The sequence below is a fragment of the Leptonychotes weddellii genome, chromosome 13 (assembly GCF_054177405.1).
Source record: "Leptonychotes weddellii isolate Sample4059 chromosome 13, ASM5417740v2, whole genome shotgun sequence".
NCBI lineage: Eukaryota > Metazoa > Chordata > Mammalia > Carnivora > Phocidae > Leptonychotes > Leptonychotes weddellii.
This window is the reverse complement of record NC_138381.1, coordinates 26,717,311-26,726,009: the sequence shown is the minus strand read 5'-3', so window position 1 is coordinate 26,726,009 and position 8,699 is coordinate 26,717,311. Positions and strand designations below refer to the sequence as shown.

Genomic DNA, 8,699 nt, shown 5'->3' with positions numbered 1-8,699 from the left:
GGAAGTTTTCCATTCTCCTCTATTTTTTGCAATAGTTTGAGAAGAATAGGCATTAATTCGTCTTTAAATTTGTGGTGGAATTCACCTGTGAAGCCATCTGGTCCTGGACTTTTGTTTGCTGGGAATTTTTTGATTATTGATTCAATTTCATTGCTGGTAATCGGTCTGTTCATGTTTTTAAAATTTCTTCCTGCTTCAGTTTGGGTAGGTTATTTGTTTCTAGGAATTTATACATTTCTTCTAAGTTGTCCAGTTTGTTGGCATATAATTTTTTATAATATTCTCTTACAATCCTTTGTATTTCTGTGGTGTCCATTGTTATTTCTCCTCTTTCGTTTGTGATTTTCTTTGCATTGCCACCCACCCCTTTTAATGAGTCTGGTTAGAGGTTGATAGATTTTGTTGATCTTTTTAAAGAACCAGCTCCTGGTTTCACTGATCTATTTTTTGTGTTTGTTTTTAGTTTATCATTTATTTTGCTCCAATCTTTATTATTTCCTTCTTTCTGCTGGTTTTGTGTTTTGTTCTTATTTTTCTAGCTCCCTTAGGTGTAAGGTTATTTGTTTATTTGTGATTTTTCTTGCTTTTGGAGGTAGGCCTGTATTGCTATAAAGTTTCCTCTTAAAACAGCTTTTGCTGCTTCCCAAAGATTTTGGATCATTGTGTTTTCATTTTCGTTCTCTCCATATAATTTTTTTATTTCCTCTTTGATTTCTTGTTAGACCCATTCATTGTTTAGTAGCATGTAATTTAACATCCATGTATTTGTGCTCTTCCCAGATTTTTTCTTGTGATTGATTTCTAGTTTCATAATGTTGTGGCCAGAAAAGATGCATGGTATGACTTTGATATTTTTGAGTTTGCTGAGACTTGTTTTGTGGCCTACTGTGTGATCTAACCTTAAAAAATATTCCATGTGCACTTGAAAAGAATGTGTATTCTGTTTTAGGATGGAATGTTCTGAATATATTTGTTAAATCCATTTGGTTCAGTGTGTCATTCAATGCCACTGTTTCCTTGTTGATTTTCTTGTTTGGATGATCTATCCATTGATTTAAGTGGGGTGTTAAAGTCACCTGCTATTATTGTATTATTCTCAATTAGTTCCTTTAGTTTGTTATTAACTAGTTTATGTACTTGGGTGCTCTCATGGTGGGTGCATAAATATTTACAATTGTTATATCTTCTTGTTGGATTGTCCCCTTTATTATTATATAGTATCCTTTGTCTCTTGTTACAGTTTTTGTTTTAAAGTCTGTTTTGTCTGATATTAGTATTGCTACCTGGCTTTCTTTTGACATTTATTTGCATGATAAATGTTTCTATCCCCTAACTTTCCATCTGCATGTGTCTTTAGGTCTGAAATGAGTCTCTTGTAGGCAATGTAGAAATGGGTCTTGTTTTTGTTTTTTTTTTAACCCATTTTGTCACCCTATGTCTTTTGATTGTTTAGTACATTTACATTCAAAGTGATTGATACGTAGGTATTAATTGCCATTTTGTTACTTGTTGTGTGGTTATTTTTGTAGATCTTCTCTGATCCTTTCTTCTCTTGCTCTCTTCTCTAATGGTTTGCTGACTTTCTTTAGTGATATACTTGGATTCCTTTCTCTTTATTTTTTTCTGTAACTATTATTGGTTTTTAATTTATTGTTAACATTAGATTTGTATATAACATTTTCTGCATACAGTAGTCTATATTAAGTTGATGGCCACATAAGTTTGAACCCATTCTTTACTCCTCATCCCCCAACCCCCACATTTTAGGTATATGATGTCATACTTTACGTCCTTTTATGAGTCCCTTGACTAATTTTTACAGATATACTTATTTTTACTGTTTTTGTGCTTCCTACTTTTCATACTCTTACACATGGTCTTTACTTCCACTCAAAGAATGTCCTTTAACATTTCTTGTAGAGCTCGTTAAGTGGTTGTGAACTACTTTAGCTTTTAAAAAACTATTTCTCCTATTCTGAATGATAGCCTTGCTTGATAGAGTATTCATGGCTTCAGATATATTTTCCTTTCAGCACTTTGAATATATCATGCCACTCCCTTCTGGCCTACAAAGTCTCTGCTGAAAAATTCACTGTAAGCTTTATGGGGTTTCCCTTTTATGTAATTGTCTTCTTTTGCTGCTTTTAAATTTCTCTATCACTAATTTTTCCATTTTATTACTATGTATCTTGGTGTGGACCTCCTTGGGTTGATTTTCTTGGGGGATTTCTGTGCCTCCTGAATCTGGATATCCATTTCCTTCCCCAGATTAGAGAAGTTTTCAGATATTATTTCTTCAATAAATTTTCTGCCCCCTTTTCTCTCTTCTTCTTCTAGGATCCCTATAATGCAAATATTATTTCACTTGATGGAGTCACTGAGTTCCCTAAGTCTGTTCTCATTTTCATACTTTTTTTTTTTTCTCTCACCTGCTTAGCATGATTACTTTCCATTACTCTGTCCTCCAGGTCACTAACTCATTTCTCTGCTTCCTCTAGCCTGTAATCTATTCTATTTATTGTATTTTAATTTCATTTATTGTTCTTCATCTCTGATTGGTTCTTATTTATCTCTTTTTAAGAGTCTCACTGATGTCCTCCATTCTTTTCTCAAGTCCAGTGAGAATCTTTATGATCATCACTTTAGATTCTCTATTAGGCATATTTAAATCCATTTCCCTTAGATCTCTTGCTATGTTTGTGTCTTGTTCTTTCATTTGGGACATATTCATCTCTCTTCCTTTAGTCTAACTCTTTGTGTCTGTTCTCTGTGTTAGGAAAGTCAGCTATGTCTTCTACTCTTGAAATTAATGGCTTTATGAAGAAGAGGTTCTGTAATGCCCTGCAGTGCAGTGTCACCTTTTCACCAGAACCTGGTGCTTTAGGGGTAACCCCTATGTGTGTTGCATGAGTCCTGGTGTTGTGTTTTGGCTGCTTTTTCCTTCAGTCCAGTCATCTACAGTGTCTTTTTACCTTTTGTGGGTAGTGTTTGGTCCCTAAGGTGTTAATGGACCTGTCTGGGGCAGCCTTAGGGTTGAGTTGAGTCAGACCAGACATTTGCCAGAGATGTAGTAGCACCAAATTGCCGGGCACTTTCTATGTTGTCCCCTGAGAAGTTTTCATTGGTGGGTGAGGCTTGCAGTCAGACCCATGGTGTGCCCCCAGCCCCCCACTGGGGCAGCCTTCTGACTGTCATATGTAGTTATCTTCCCCTCACCCCAGGGCAGGAGTCACTTTGGAGTGATGCTGGCTCCTATTGGGGCTGCTTGCATATTGCCAAGCTGGTGGCCCTGGTTTGAATGGGCTCTGGCCAAGAGTGTATTGGAGGGGATGTACCTCCATTGCTAGGACCATGCCTGCCAGGGTTGGGTGTGGAGTTTTAACAAGGTGTGCCAATCAGCTTGCAAAATGAGAGCTGCCAGTGCTGCTGCCTTGACTGGGGCCAGGAGTGGATCTGCAAAGTGTGTGGGGTGGGGTGTGTAATTTTAACAAGGTATGTGCTGGTCTTCCGCAGGATTTGGCCTGTAGTTGCTAACAGGACCCAAACCCCTTAAAGCATGCTGGTGGGGAGAGGTGGTTTTGGCAAGGTTTGTGCTGGTCTTCTGGTGGTGGTGGTGGTGGTGGTGGTGGTGGGTGAAATCCCATTGTGAGGACTGAGGCAAGAATGGCTGGAAATGGTGGATCCACCAAAGAGCAGAGCTGGAGCAGAGCTTGGTGTAAGCAAGTTAGGTAGTGAACACTGGCACTGTGTTGGTTCCTGCAAGTGGCCCTGTGTTTATGCTGGGGCAGGAGAGCAAATGGCACCTTATAGCTCCTTTGTTCCTGGAAGAGTCTCCCTGTGAACTCTGTCCATCTGTGACACACTCTGAGATAATAACTCTCTCTCTCCATATGTCCTAGGCATTTTCAAAGGGCTGCTTCTATGCTGTATGTCTGTGGGCTGTTTGTTGTGCTGTCTATTTAAGGGTGGGGACTCAGCTTCTTATTGCCCTCTGGGCTTTCCCAGAGCTAAGCCTGCTGATTTTTAAAATCCAGGCTTTAAATTCCTCTGGTTGTAAGAACTCACAAAATTTGGTGCCTCTGGTTTTTAAAGCCCAATGTTATGGTGTTTCATCTTCCCCACGTAGGTTCCCCAGTGTGATAATCTATTTCTCTCCCCTCTCCATGCCCATAGCTTCCTCCCTCCTGTGGATGGCTCATGGGAGCATTTAGCAGTCCACCATGGCTCTACCCTTCCTATCCTCTTCAGTGACCTCTTTTCTACTTTTAGTTGTGGAGTTTCTTCTGTCAGCTTTTAGGTCATTTTCTGGGTAATTACTCCAATGTGAGTGTTGTCTAGTTGGATCCATGGAATGAGGTGAGCTTAGGGTCCTCCTATTCTGCCATCTTCCCAGCCAACTCAACAAATATTTGTTGAGCATTTAATATTTGTCAGCACCCTTCTTGTCAGAGGATATAGTAGTGGAAACAGAAAATAAAAGTACCTGCCTTCATTTTTGTAGGGAAGAGACAATAAGTTAAATGCAGTGTTATTATTAGTATAAGTAATAAAGAGGGTAAGTTAAGCAAGAACAGGATTTATAGCATTTAATAATGGGAGAGTAAGCTTTAAATTTTAGATAGGTAGAGCAGGAAACCTCATCTAGAAAGTAACTACTGAGTAACTACCTAAAGGTAGTGAGATAGTTAGCCTTACAGATATATGGGGAAGGAAATTCTAAGTAGGGGGACTTGTGTATTAAAGGCCTTGAGGCAAGCTGCCCAGCCTATTCAGTGAACAGCAAAGAAGGGCAGAGTGGCTGGGGAAGAAAAGATAGAAAAAAGAATACCAGGAAAAAAAGGTGGAGTGGCAACAAGGCCTTATCCTTTATTGAATTAAATATGGCAAACCACCAGAGATGGCTGAATACAGTGACATGATTTAACACCTTTTAACAGAATCATTTTGGCTGCTCCATTGAGGTCAAATAACATGCAGGCAAGAGCATAAGCAGGGAAATATGGAGATTTACAGAAAAACTGGGAAAAGATTATTATAATGATTTGTACCAGAACCATACCACTAGTTAAATTCTAGATATATTTCGAAGGTAGAGCTTCAATTCTTTTTTTTTTTTTTAAAGATTTTATTTATTTATTTGAGAGAGAGAGAATGAGAGACAGAGAGCATGAGAGGGAGGAGGGTCAGAGGGAGAAGCAGACTCCCTGCTGAGCAGGGAGCCCGATGCGGGACTCGATCCTGGGACTCCAGGATCATGACCTGAGTCGAAGGCAGTCGCTTAACCAACTGAGCCACCCAGGCACCCCGGTAGAGCTTCAATTCTTTTTTTGCTTTGTTAACAGGGATGGTGGTTGCTGCTGCTAATTTTGTGTGCCTTCTCCTGAACAAATAGGAGAGGAGTTGATAGCCCACCAACAGTGATAACCAAGACTATAGGAGAAGCTGGTTCCCTGAGGCAGGGATAGAGGATATCAGGAGCAAATTTTTTACTTTCTATTTTTTATTCTTTTATTGAAGTCTAATTGACATAAAATATCTTATTAGTTTCAAGTGTGCATCATTGTGATTTGTTATTTTTATATGTTACAAAAAATTCCTAAGATAAGCCTGCTTATCATATGTAACCACACAAAGTTATTACAATATTATTGACTCTGTTTCTTATACTTTGTTACATCCCCATGACTTAATTATTTTATAACTGTAAGTTTATACCTCATAATCCCCTTTACCTATTTCAACCACTCTCCAATCCCTTCCCCTTCTGGTAAACCAACAGTTTGCAATATCTAGGAATCATTTTCTGTTTTGTTTCACTTTTTAGATTCTACATATAAGTGAAATCATCCAGTATTTGTCTTATTTCACTTAGCATAATATCACCTGGGTCCATCCATGTTGTTACAAATAATAAGATTTCATTCTATTTTATGGCTGAGTAATATTCTATTTTATATAAATACAATATCTTTATTCAATAATCTATCAATAGGCATTTAGCTATTGTAAATAAGGCTACAATGAACAAAAGGGTGCATATATCTCTTTGAATAGGTATTTTTGTTTTCTTCAGATAAATGCCCAGAAGTGGAATTGCTAGATTGTATGGTAGTTCTATTTTTAATTTTGGGGGGGGAATCTCCATATTGTTTTCCATAATGGTTTCACCAATTTATATTCCCACCAACAGTGCATGAGGTTTTCCTTTTCTCTACACCTAGCCAACAGTTACATTTTGCCTTTTTAATAAAAGCCAATCTGACATGTATGTGTGAGGTGACATCTCATTATGGTTTTGATTTGTATTTCTCTGATGACTAGTGATTTTGAGCATCTTTTTATATGTCTCTTGTCTTATTTGGAAAAATGTCTATTCAAACCTTTGCCCATTTTTAATCAGTTTTTTTATATTAAGTTGTATAAGTTCTTTATTTTGGATATCAACTCCTTATCTGATGTATGAGTTGCAAATATCTTCCCCCATTCAGGATGTTGTCTTTTTGTTTTGTTATGGTTTCCTTCACTGTGCAAAGCTTTTTAGTTTGATGTAATCCCATTTGTTTATTTTAGCTTTTGCCTTTATGGTTTCAAGTCTTACATTTAGGTGTTTAAATAATTTTGAACTTATTTTTACATGTGGTGTAAGATAGTAACCCACTTATATTCTTTCACATGTAACTGTCCAGTTTTCTCAATAGAATTTGATGAAGAGACTGTCTTTTCCCCATTGTATCTTCTTGCCTGACCATATTTCTCAGTCCTCTTGTTCACTACAGATCTGAATTTTTCCAAAGTTATTACATGTCCATCATCTTTTAAAACTTCATCTTCATTCAACAGACCCAGAGTTTTTAGGCCTTCTTTGTACTGCACAAATGCCTTTATTTGAAATGTCCATCATCTCAAACATAGACACAATGTTAGAGTGATCCATAAAGAAAGGAAAAGCCACGCCTGTTATTTTGGCAATTCTCAGTCATTCCGATATAGATATTAAATACTCTTTTGGCTTTTCTGGCTGGAAAAAGAGCAGGGCACTGGTGAGATAGTTCAGCAACTCCATAATCCGATGTTTTTCCAAATAATTCTTGGCCTCCAGCTCCCTGTTGCCGCCCGCCTGCATTCTTCCCTCCTTTACTTCTGATTTTATTTATTTGGGTCCTATTTTTTCTTGTGTCTGGCTAAAGGCTTATCAATTTTGTTGATCATTTTAAAGAACGAGCTCCTGGTCTCATTGACCTCTCTCTCTCTCTCTTTTTTTTTTTTTTTAGTCTCTTTCATTTATTTCTGCTCTATTTTTTATTATTTTCTTCCTTCTACTAGCTTTAGGCTTTATTCATTTTTTTTTCCTAGCTCTTTTAGGTACAAGTTAGGTTATCTCAAAATTTTCTTGCTTTTTGAGGTAGGCCTGTATTGCTTTAAATTTATCTCTTAGAATTGCTTTCACTGCATCCTGAAGATTTTGTACCATTGTGTTTTCATTTTCATTTGTCTGCATGCATTTTAAATTTTCTCTTTGATTTTTTGGTTGACCCTTTCATTGTTTAGTAGCATGTTGCTTAGGTTTCAGGTATTTGTGTTATTTCTAGATTTTTTTCTTATAATTTATTTCTGGTTTCTTATCATTGTGGTCAAAAAAGGTCCTTGATATATGATTTCAATTTGGACTTTTTGGACAGAGTTTTTAAATTACTGATTTAATTTCATTACTTATAATTTATTCAAATTTTCTATTTATGTAATTCAGTCTTAGAAGATTGTGTGTTTTTAGTAATTTGTCCATTTCTTCTAGATTTACCAATTTGTTGGCTTATAATTATAGCAGTCTCTTATGATCCTTTGTATTTCTGTGATATAAGTTGGAACTTTTTCCAAATTTTATTCATTTGGGTTCTTTTTTTCCCCCTTGATGTATCTGGCTAGAGGTTTGTCAATTTTCTTCTTTCAAAGAACTAGCTTTTAGTTTCATGGATCTTTTCTATTGCTATGTTAGTCTGTATTTCATTTGTTTCTGCTCTAATCTTTTTATTTCCTCCTCCTACTAACATTGGCCTTTTTCTTTTACTAATTCCTTTAGGTATAAAGTTGGAATTTTTTTTCAGATATTTATTTCTTCAATTAGGCTTGTATTGCTGTGCAGTTCCTTCTTAGAACTGCTTTTGCTGCATCCCGTAGAGTCTTTCCATTTTCATTCATCTCAAGACATTTTTTAATTTCCTTCTTTGATTTCTTCATCAAACTATTGGTTGTTTAGTAATATGTTATTTACATGTTCTTGTGTTTTTCCCAGTTTTCTTATAATTATTTCACACTGTTGTTGGAAAAGATGCTTGATATGGTTTCAGTCTTCTTGAATTTATTGAGACTTGTTTTGCATGCTAACGTGATCAATCTTGCAGAATGTTCCATATGCATTGAAAAGAATGTGTATTTTGCAGTTTGGGGATGAAATGTTCTATAGATTAAGTCTATCTGGTCTAATGTGTCATTTAAGGCTATGGCATCCTTAGTGATTTTTGGTGTGGACGATCTATCCCATCGATTTAAGTGAGGTATTATAGTCCATCTCTTACTACTATTGTATTACCATCAATTTCTCCCTTTATTAACATTTGTTCTATTATAATTAGGTTTTGTTTTGGGTGCATAAATATTTACATGTTTTGTCCTCTTCTTGGACCCCTTTTTTCATTATGTCA

General features: G+C 36.4%; 1 pseudogene; it reads right to left on the bottom strand.

The window, feature by feature from the left end:
• Positions 1–6,077: 6,077 nt before the first annotated feature.
• Positions 6,078–7,123, bottom strand: LOC115941347 (EF-hand calcium-binding domain-containing protein 10 pseudogene; annotated as a pseudogene).
• Positions 7,124–8,699: the final 1,576 nt, after the last annotated feature.